The following is an 8,933-nucleotide window of genomic DNA, read 5'->3' as shown; positions in this document are numbered from 1 at the left end:
CCCTTGCCTTGGCTGTGGGAAGCCATACAGAAGAGTTTGGGAATCAGTGCCCGGACCCACGCCCCTCCCCAACTCTCTCCCAAGTGTGGCTATTAAAACCCCTTCTGGCCTCCAGATGCACGCCTGCAAGCTATTTCCCTTTTGTTATTTCAAGCTCGGGGCCTTGATCTTTTGCCACTTTGGAAAAAGTGGAGAAACAAAGAGGTCTGGTGCAGTTGCTTAATAGCGATGCGAGGCGGGCTTTCCAGCTCGGGGCCAGCATTCATACTCTAGGTGCCGATTACTGAGCCATCACTTTGATGCGCAGAGGCAGGGGAATCTGGCAGGAGCATGAGCTCCTCCGTGCTCCCAAAGAGCACTCAGCAGCTCTCTCCCCTGCAGCCTGCAGGCCTGGGCTCACCAGGTCCTCCCTGTGTCTCCCTTCTTTCAGTGGCCAATAGAAGACAAGAGGTAAAAGATGAGGCTTCTGATGTCAGCAACAGGTCAGAGTAGGGTATGTGCCCAGAACAGCTGGGCTGCTGCATCCTTGACACTATTTCACTCATCCAGTTGAAGGTGCAGAATGCCCTGCAGTGCTGTGTTAGCTCATAACCTTTCCACAGCATTTTGGGAAGAGCACTCAACTATGAGTCCGCAGACCTTCACTCTGACTCCAGGTGAGCAGGGCCTGGGTTTGTCTTGTTGGCTGCCTGGACCCTGGCTCTGAACACAGAGCTGGGTCCTGAAGGGGACACAGCAGACCCTTGCTGAGTGACGGAAATCCCAGCTCTGCCATGGGGAGCCCGAGCAATCCTGGACATCTCATTCATTCCCTCCCTCATTTATTCATGCTCTCGGTGAGCATGGTCTCAGAGCCCGCTCTGTGCCCCGGGCTGTAATTAGGTAATGAGGGCTGTGTCTGGCTCTAATGGCAGGACACTGGGGGCATCTCACCCCAACAGAGGACTAAGGCAGGCTTCTTGCAGGCTGACACCCAAACCTGGCTGAGCCTGAAGGATGGAGGGGAGTTTCTTGAGAAAGTGAAGGAAGAGGAAAGACCAGTCCAGGAGGATGGAGCCTGAGGGTACCCGGACACACCAGAAGTGGAACCACTTGGGGACTGGTAAGGAGCCCCATGTAGTAAGAGCACAATCTGTGACTATGCAGGAATGAAGACATGTTAAAGGGGCAGCAGAGGCCCAGGCCCCACAAGGGGTCCCGGGAGTGACAAGGAGCTTATGGCAGGAGCTGCAACCCACTTGGGAAGTGTGAGGCACATGCCAGATGGGAGACTCCAGGTGGGCAGCCAGTGCAGGGGCCACTGCCTGGAACAGCAGTGAGGGGCCTGCAGCAGATGGCAGGTGGAGGCAGCTCTGAGAACCAGAGGGGGAGGAATAAACAGGATTCAAGTTACACAGGGACAAGTGACAGCCACACCATCAGCTCCCTCCACACCAAGTTACAGAGCAGGTGGGAGGAGGGCTCACGGTGGTTTGTTCAGGAAGTGACCGAAACAGGTGGCAGAATGCCAGGCAGAGGGCAGGTGATGTCTGGAGATCAGGAGGGTGGCCTGGGCTGGAGGCTGGGACCTGAAGCCACACGAATGTGGGGAAGCAGAGGCTGGGGATGGAGGGAGTCTAGAGAAGCATCCATATCCAAGGGTGGGGCTAAGAAATGGAAAGGTGGGCAGAATGTCAGGTGGGGTTCGGGGATGGCTTGGCCTGCCCTAGGCAAATACAGTCACCTAGTCAGGCCCCCTGCTCCTGGAGGAGGGGAAGGTCCCAAGACATACAGACAAATGTTCCACCCTCATCATAGACTGGTCCCCCCCCACAAACACTCTTTCCCCACTTTGGTCCCTGCAAACCTGCTCCTCATCCCACGTTCTCCTGGTCCTGAGGCCTCAGGCCGTGGCCACATTTTCCTGATCCTGTAGAAATGTGGGCCTGTGCAGTGGGATCCACAGAAAATACCTTTCTTTCTAGACGCCTTTGTTTTCCACAACATGCCATTACTCTTGTCAAAAGAGGACAGAGCACTGGGCTGGAGAGTGAAAGGTATGGGTCAAGTTTCAGCTCCACCTCTGGGTTAGCAGTGACATCTTTTCTTGGCTTCATTCACTCTGCTGGGTGATTGGTAGAATGCCTCAGTGCCTCCCCAGAGGGTCAGACAAGTATCAGTTCAGTATGGAAAGGAATGTTTTATTCATGGTCAGCATAACGTGAACATAAAGGATTGTATCATCATTACCTTCATCATCATCACCACAGTCATCACATCACCACCACCACCACCATCACCATCACCACCATCACCACCATCACCACCACCACCATTATCACCACCATCACCACCACCACCATCACCATCACCACCATCACCACCATCATCATTATCACCGCCATCACCACCATCACCATCACCATCACCACCATTGCCACCACCGCCACCATCGCCACCATCGCCATCATCGCCATTATCGCCACCATCGCCACCATCGCCATCACCGCCATCACTGCCATCACCGCCATCACCGCCATCACCATTATCACCACCATCACCACCACCATTGCCACCATCACCATCACCACCATCGCCACCATCACCACCATCACCATTATCACCACCATCACCACCACCATCATCACCACAGCATCGCCATCAGCAGCACCATCCTCACCATCACAACCACCACTACCACCATCATCATGAAATTTGCCACCACACCACCATCATCATCATCACCAACACCATCACCACCACATCATCATCAATACCAACACCATCATCAATCCTGCACTTGAAGTGCTGTCACCATCTCATCCTGCCAAGTGGTCTTCCTGTGACAGAAAACACACATAACAACCTGAGTCAGCCCATCCCATCCCATTTATGGACAATTTTGCTAATAGAAAGTTCTTTGCCTTTTTGTTCGTTTGTTTCAGGTGTAATCAGTCTCCCATTCCCATCAGCAAAAGAAAAATCAACATTCCTTCATTTGACATTTCTTCAAATATTCTAAGACAATCATTGTGTATCCCCAAGTCCTTTTTATTCCAAACCAAATAGTTTCTTCAACCATTCCATTTCATTTTTAAACATTTTAATTATGAAATTAATACATGCTCATAATAAAAAGTTTAGAAAACAGAACTAGGCCCCCAAAAGAAAAACAATTACTGGGGTACCTAGCTGGCTCGGTCAGTAGAGCATGCAACTGGTCCTCAGGTCCTCAGATCTCAGGGTTGTGAGTTCAAGCCCCACAATGGGTGTAGAGATTACTTAAAAATTACTTAAAAATAAAATCTTTTTTTAAAAAACAACTACTTGTAAATCCCAATCCTATCATTTTGAGATAATTACTCTTAGTGTTTTTGTTCTTGTATTTCTTCTATTATTATATATAATAAACACATACATATTTACCAGTCAAGCTGTAAGATTCATCTTATGATTTGCCTTCTTCATGGGATGCATCAGCAACATGTTCACTAAATGTCTCTCTAAAATAACATCTTTCTCCTCTTTCCAAAACCTCTGACAGCCTCACCTGCTCCTTATTCTCAGCAGTTTCTGAGAAGCCATTGGAAGAGAATTTCCACACCCCCACCACCACATGCACCCCTCACCTGTGTCTGCGTCCATACCCTGGGCCTTCCTACCTGTGCATGCTCTTCCCCCATGGCCACCCCTAGCTCGGGCCCAAGAGCCCTCAGCACACCTCTTCAGGGACTGTCTCCGGATAGGTGCCCCCTCCTTCTTCAGTCCTTCCCACTGCTGTCACTCCCTGCAGCATGAAAGCATGCTGTGGTTTCTCCTCTCTGACCCCCTTCCCCCACCAGCCCCTCCAACCCATTTCTTCATGCCTCTTTACAGCAAGTGCCCTGGATGGTTGCCAGTACTCAATGTGTCCATTACTGTCCATCACTACAATCAGACTTCCTCCCCTCCACACACCCAGACAGCTCTTATCGACATCACCAGATTAGCTCTTAACAAATCATTGGATTTGTGAATGATTAATAATTACTAATGATTCCTGGCTTTTATCTTACTTACTCTAACTTACTCACTATAAAGATGAGGAACAGGAACCCAGAACAGCACCAGCATTTTGAATCTACCTCTGCCTCCTTGGAATAAAGTCAAGGTGAGAGGAAATGAGGGAGAAGGGCAGGGGCGGCAGACCACACACCCTCTCCGCCACCCCATCTGCCCCTGGCTCCCTTTGTGGGCTTGGGTGCAGGGTGGTGTACATGCTAACGTGCAAAGGGCCTGTCTTAAGACTTTTCACACACATCCCTGCACAGGAGAGAGGAGGAGAGAGAAGGTCCTGGAGCCCCAGTCCAGCTTTATCACCTACGTTTGGACCAACCAGCCATACCAGTTAACTCTTCCAAGCCTGAGTTTCCCCAAATGGTTATCATGAGAATTAAAAGAAGCACCGGGACTGCCTGGCGTAGAGCTTTGCCCCACAAGGGCCTTACAAGTGCGCTTCTGCCTGCGGGCTCTGCACTGAGAGGGCAGGCTCTAGTGAAGTGGGACCGTGGGGAAAGCAGTATCTGCTGCTGGGGTCACCTTGGAGGCCCGGGGTTGCCCTTGGCTGGGCCCCAGAGGGCAGGGCCCCAGGTGAGCAGGAGTTCTGTGAAGGCCCAAGGGACAAGCCGAACCTGACCTGGGCAGAGCCTTCCCGTGACCCTCCCCCAGGGGCCCAACCAGCCTCCACCACATGCCAAGTCAGCCTCTTAAAATGGGAGCAGACTCACCCAGGATAGGAAGGAAAACTTGGGTGAGGGCAGGCAGTCTCCAGCACAGAAAGGGAGGGAGGACAGGGTCTGGAGCGCTGCCTTCCCGTCCAGCCCCGACGCTAGTCACTGGGGGTGTATTTGCCCACCTGGGCCTTGCCTTCTGATCTTTGATATCAGGCCAGGCCAGACACTGCCCCACATACCAGAAGTTGTGTGCATGTGCATGCATGCCTGGGGGGTGGGGGGCAGGCGGGGTATGTACACACACCCCCAGGAAGATCCCTACGGGGCCCAGCACCGAAAATTGAACAAGAACATCAGATTCAATGGCCCAGCCACTGTAGCTGGTGCAGCCTCCCCTCTCTGGGTGGGGCAGGGGTCCTCAGAGAGCAGATGCAACCCCAGAGCCAGTAGGGACCCCTGCAGGATGGTGAGAACACCCTGACTTCTCCTTTGCTCCCTCTGAATAAGAGAGGCTGTAGGACCTTGCCCAAATCCTGTTGATTGAAGAATAGCTGACAGGGGCCCAGGGTGAAGATTAAAGCCATGAATTAGCCCTGTAGGAACAGTTCCTGATAGGTCAGATCTCAAAGTTGGACATTTAATTAATGAATCCCTCCATGTAAAAATAAATAGAGAGATGACCCAGCTCAGCTTCATACCACAGAGAGGGTTGGGATGGAGCTGAAATCTGCCCCACACATGGTGAGGCCGGGAATGTGTGTGGGTCTGCGTGTCTGTGTAAGTAAATACATCGATGTGTGCATGAAATGTGTTTTAACATTAAGCACTCGGACCCTCCATTTTCCTTGGGAGGCGGAAGCACTCAGAGTGAAAATCAGATGCAGCTCCGTGCACGATGGAGAGTCCAAGTCTGATTAAAGCAAACCTCCTGCCTCCCCTCACTGGGGACTTAGGTGACCCCTGCAGATTCGAAGCAGCTTCTGCAGCCCTCGTGTTTTTAGAAGGAGCTAACCATTATCCCGTCAAGTACGAACCATGAATGGTATATGTTTCCATTTAAACCTCCTGAGTCTAAGAGGGTATTTCCTTCCATGAAAACCATTGAAATCATGCAGAATTCTGAGGAAACAGTCTATTGATTCATGTCAGTCCTTCCTGAACCTCTGACAAGATGAGAATTCTTTCCTGATGAGTCTCCAGCTCCAAAGCTGGATGGATGTTTTGACGAAGTAAGAGCTTTGATGTGAGAGAACTGCCGTCATTTAGACTAACAGACATGCCTGCCCCATGAATGGACCAAGAAGATTTTCCATTGATTAGTCTCGACAAATTCCAGGGCTGAGGCAGGCTTTTGCTCCATCCTGGACGGCCAAAGAAAAATGGCATAATAATGCACATTTATCAAAATACCGTAAAGTTCTTATACAAATCACACCCCAAAACACCTTCTCTCTTATTCACTTACAGAAAAAAATGAAGATAAAAATCAAAGACTCTGAAATCAGGAAAAACCACAGCCTCGTGATGGATGCTCTGGAGGAAACCAGCTGAGGGTGTGTGGAGAAGGCTCCCGGAAAAACCCCAGGGCCTGGGCTCTGGGAGGCACCCCAGGGCTCAGGCATACAGGACAGGATTTTTGCTCTCACTCATTTGGGGCAAATGGGAAACCCATATGAAACTGCTCACTCCAAGATGAACAAATACAAGAAACCCATCATCTTAACGTAGGAAAAAATTCAAAATCAAAAAATTAAAATATAGCAAGTAAGAAAGTAGATGAAGAGACTTCAAAACACTTACTCCTCATATTCTCAAATAAATAAAACATGCAAAAATATGTACATCTAAAAAAATATGTATATCTAGTACCTTTTTTCAAGTCTATATATATATATATATATATAGTCACTGGGCTAAGTAAATACTGTACTTACTTATATTATCTTATTTAATCCTTAAGTATTATTTCCATTTTATAGATAAGGAAACTGAGGCCCAAAGAAGTTAACTGATAATTATAAAAATAATAAACATAAATGGGACAAATTCACTGTTCCTGTTTCTATTTGCTGTATAACAAATCACCTCAAAGCTTAGTGGTATTGGGGCGCCTGGGTGGCTCAGTCGTTAAGTGTCTGCCTTTCGGCTCAGGTCATGATCCCGGGGTCCTGGGATCGAGCCCCGCATCGGGCTCCCTGCTCAGCTGGAAGCTTGCTTCTCCCTCTCCCACTACCCTGGTTTGTGTTCCCTCTCACGCTGTCTCTCTCTCTCTCTCTCTCTCTGTCAATTAAATAAATAAATAAAATCTTTAAAAAAATAAAAAAGCTTAGTGGTGTAAAAGCCATTTTATTCTGTAGGTCAGGAATTGGGGCAGGCACGGTGGGGAAAGCTCATCCACATTCTACAACGTCTGCAGCCTCAGCCATTGTGGCTCAAATAGCAGGAGATGGCACCGACAGCCCAACTGGAGCCTTGTGTCTGGGTCTCAGTTAGTCTTAATGTGGCTCCAGAAGGGGCTAGAGTTACCAAGATGACTTCTTTTGTTACCTATCTCGTACCTGGATGAGATGGCTGGAACTACTGGGAGCTAATTATGGACTGAATATCTGTGTCCCACCCCAAAACTCTTATTTTGAAGCCCAAACCCCGGGTGTGGCTGTATTTGGAGATGGGGCATCTAAGGAAGTAATAAAAGGTTAAATGAGGTCATAATGGTGAGGCCCTGATACAATAGGATTAGTGTCCTTATAAAATGAGACACCAGAGAGCTTGTACCATCTCCCTCCCCCGCTCTCTCCCTCTCCCCTTCTCTCCCTCTCTCTCTCATGTGGGGACAAGGGCAGCTGTCTGTAAGTCAGGAAGAGAGTTCTCACCAGAAACTGACCATGCTGACACCCTGACCTCAGACTTTCAGTCTCTGGAACTGTGAGAAAATACATCTCTGTTGCTTAAGCCATCTAGTCTGTGGTATTTTGTTATGGCAGACCAACTAGACTGATACAGGGCTTGTCAGCACTTCTCTCTCTTCAAGTGGCTTCTCCACATGGCTAACTTGGACTTTCTTATAGTATAGTGGTCTCAGAGGAGTTGGGACTGCTTACATACTGGCTGTCCCTCCTGACCTCCCCGCAAGCAAGCATTCTAAGATACCAAAGCGAAAGCAGAAAAGTTTCTTCCAACATGACTTTAGACATCATGTAGCACAAATTCTCCTGTCTTCTGTTACCCAATATAGTCACAGAGCCTATCCAGATTCAAGAGCAGGGGAGCTATAAACCTCATTTCTTGGTAGGAGGGATGTCAAAGAATTTGTGGCTAGCTTTAATCCACCATGTTAACCTTTTAAAGCAAAAGAAGAATAACTCAAAAATCAGGAAAGACTACATACTTTTTTCAGCTAAAAAAAATAAACACATTCCCAAATTACCAATGTGTCAAAGAAGAAATCACAGGGAAACTAGTAAATACTTTGAGATGAATGAAAATGAGAACACAACATACCAAAACTTATAGGATGCAGCTAAAGCAGTGGTTAGAAGGAAATTTATAGCTAAGAGGAACGATCTTGGGTGGTACCCATAGGTGAGGGGTGAGGGGTGAGTAAAATGGATGGTGGTCAAATGATATAAACTTCCAGTTATAAGATATCTAAGTCCTGGGGATGTAATGTACAGCATGAGGACTATAGTTACTAATTCTGTATTGTATATTTGCAATTACTAAGAGAGTAGATCTTAAAAGTTCTCATCACAAGAAAAAATGTTTATAGGGCACCTCGGTGGCTCAGTCATTAAGCTCTGCCTTCAGCGCAGGTCATGATCCCAGGGTCCTGGGATCAAGTCCCACATCGGGCTCCTTGTTCGGCGGGGAGTCCGGTTCTCCCTCTCCCTCTGCCCCTGCTTGTGTCTCCTCTCTCGCTGTGTCTCTCTCTGTCGAATAAATAAATAAAATCTTTTAAAAAAGAAAAAATGTTTATAAATATGTGTGGTGACAGATATTTTTTTAAAGATTTTATTTATTTGACAGAGAGAGACCCAGAGAGAGAGGAAACACAAGCAGGGGGAGTGGGAGAGGGAGAAGCAGGCTTCCCGCAGAGCAGGGAGGCTGATGAGGGCTGAATCCCAGGACCCTGGGATCCTGACCTGAGCTGAAGGCAGATGCTTAGCGACTGAGCCACCCAGGCACCCCACAGGTGTTAATTAAACTTATTGTGGTGATCATTTTGCAATATATACAAATATC

The sequence above is a fragment of the Zalophus californianus genome, chromosome 3 (genome assembly GCF_009762305.2).
Source record: "Zalophus californianus isolate mZalCal1 chromosome 3, mZalCal1.pri.v2, whole genome shotgun sequence".
NCBI lineage: Eukaryota > Metazoa > Chordata > Mammalia > Carnivora > Otariidae > Zalophus > Zalophus californianus.
The sequence above is the reverse complement of the archived record's forward strand: the minus strand, read 5'-3'. Positions refer to the sequence as shown.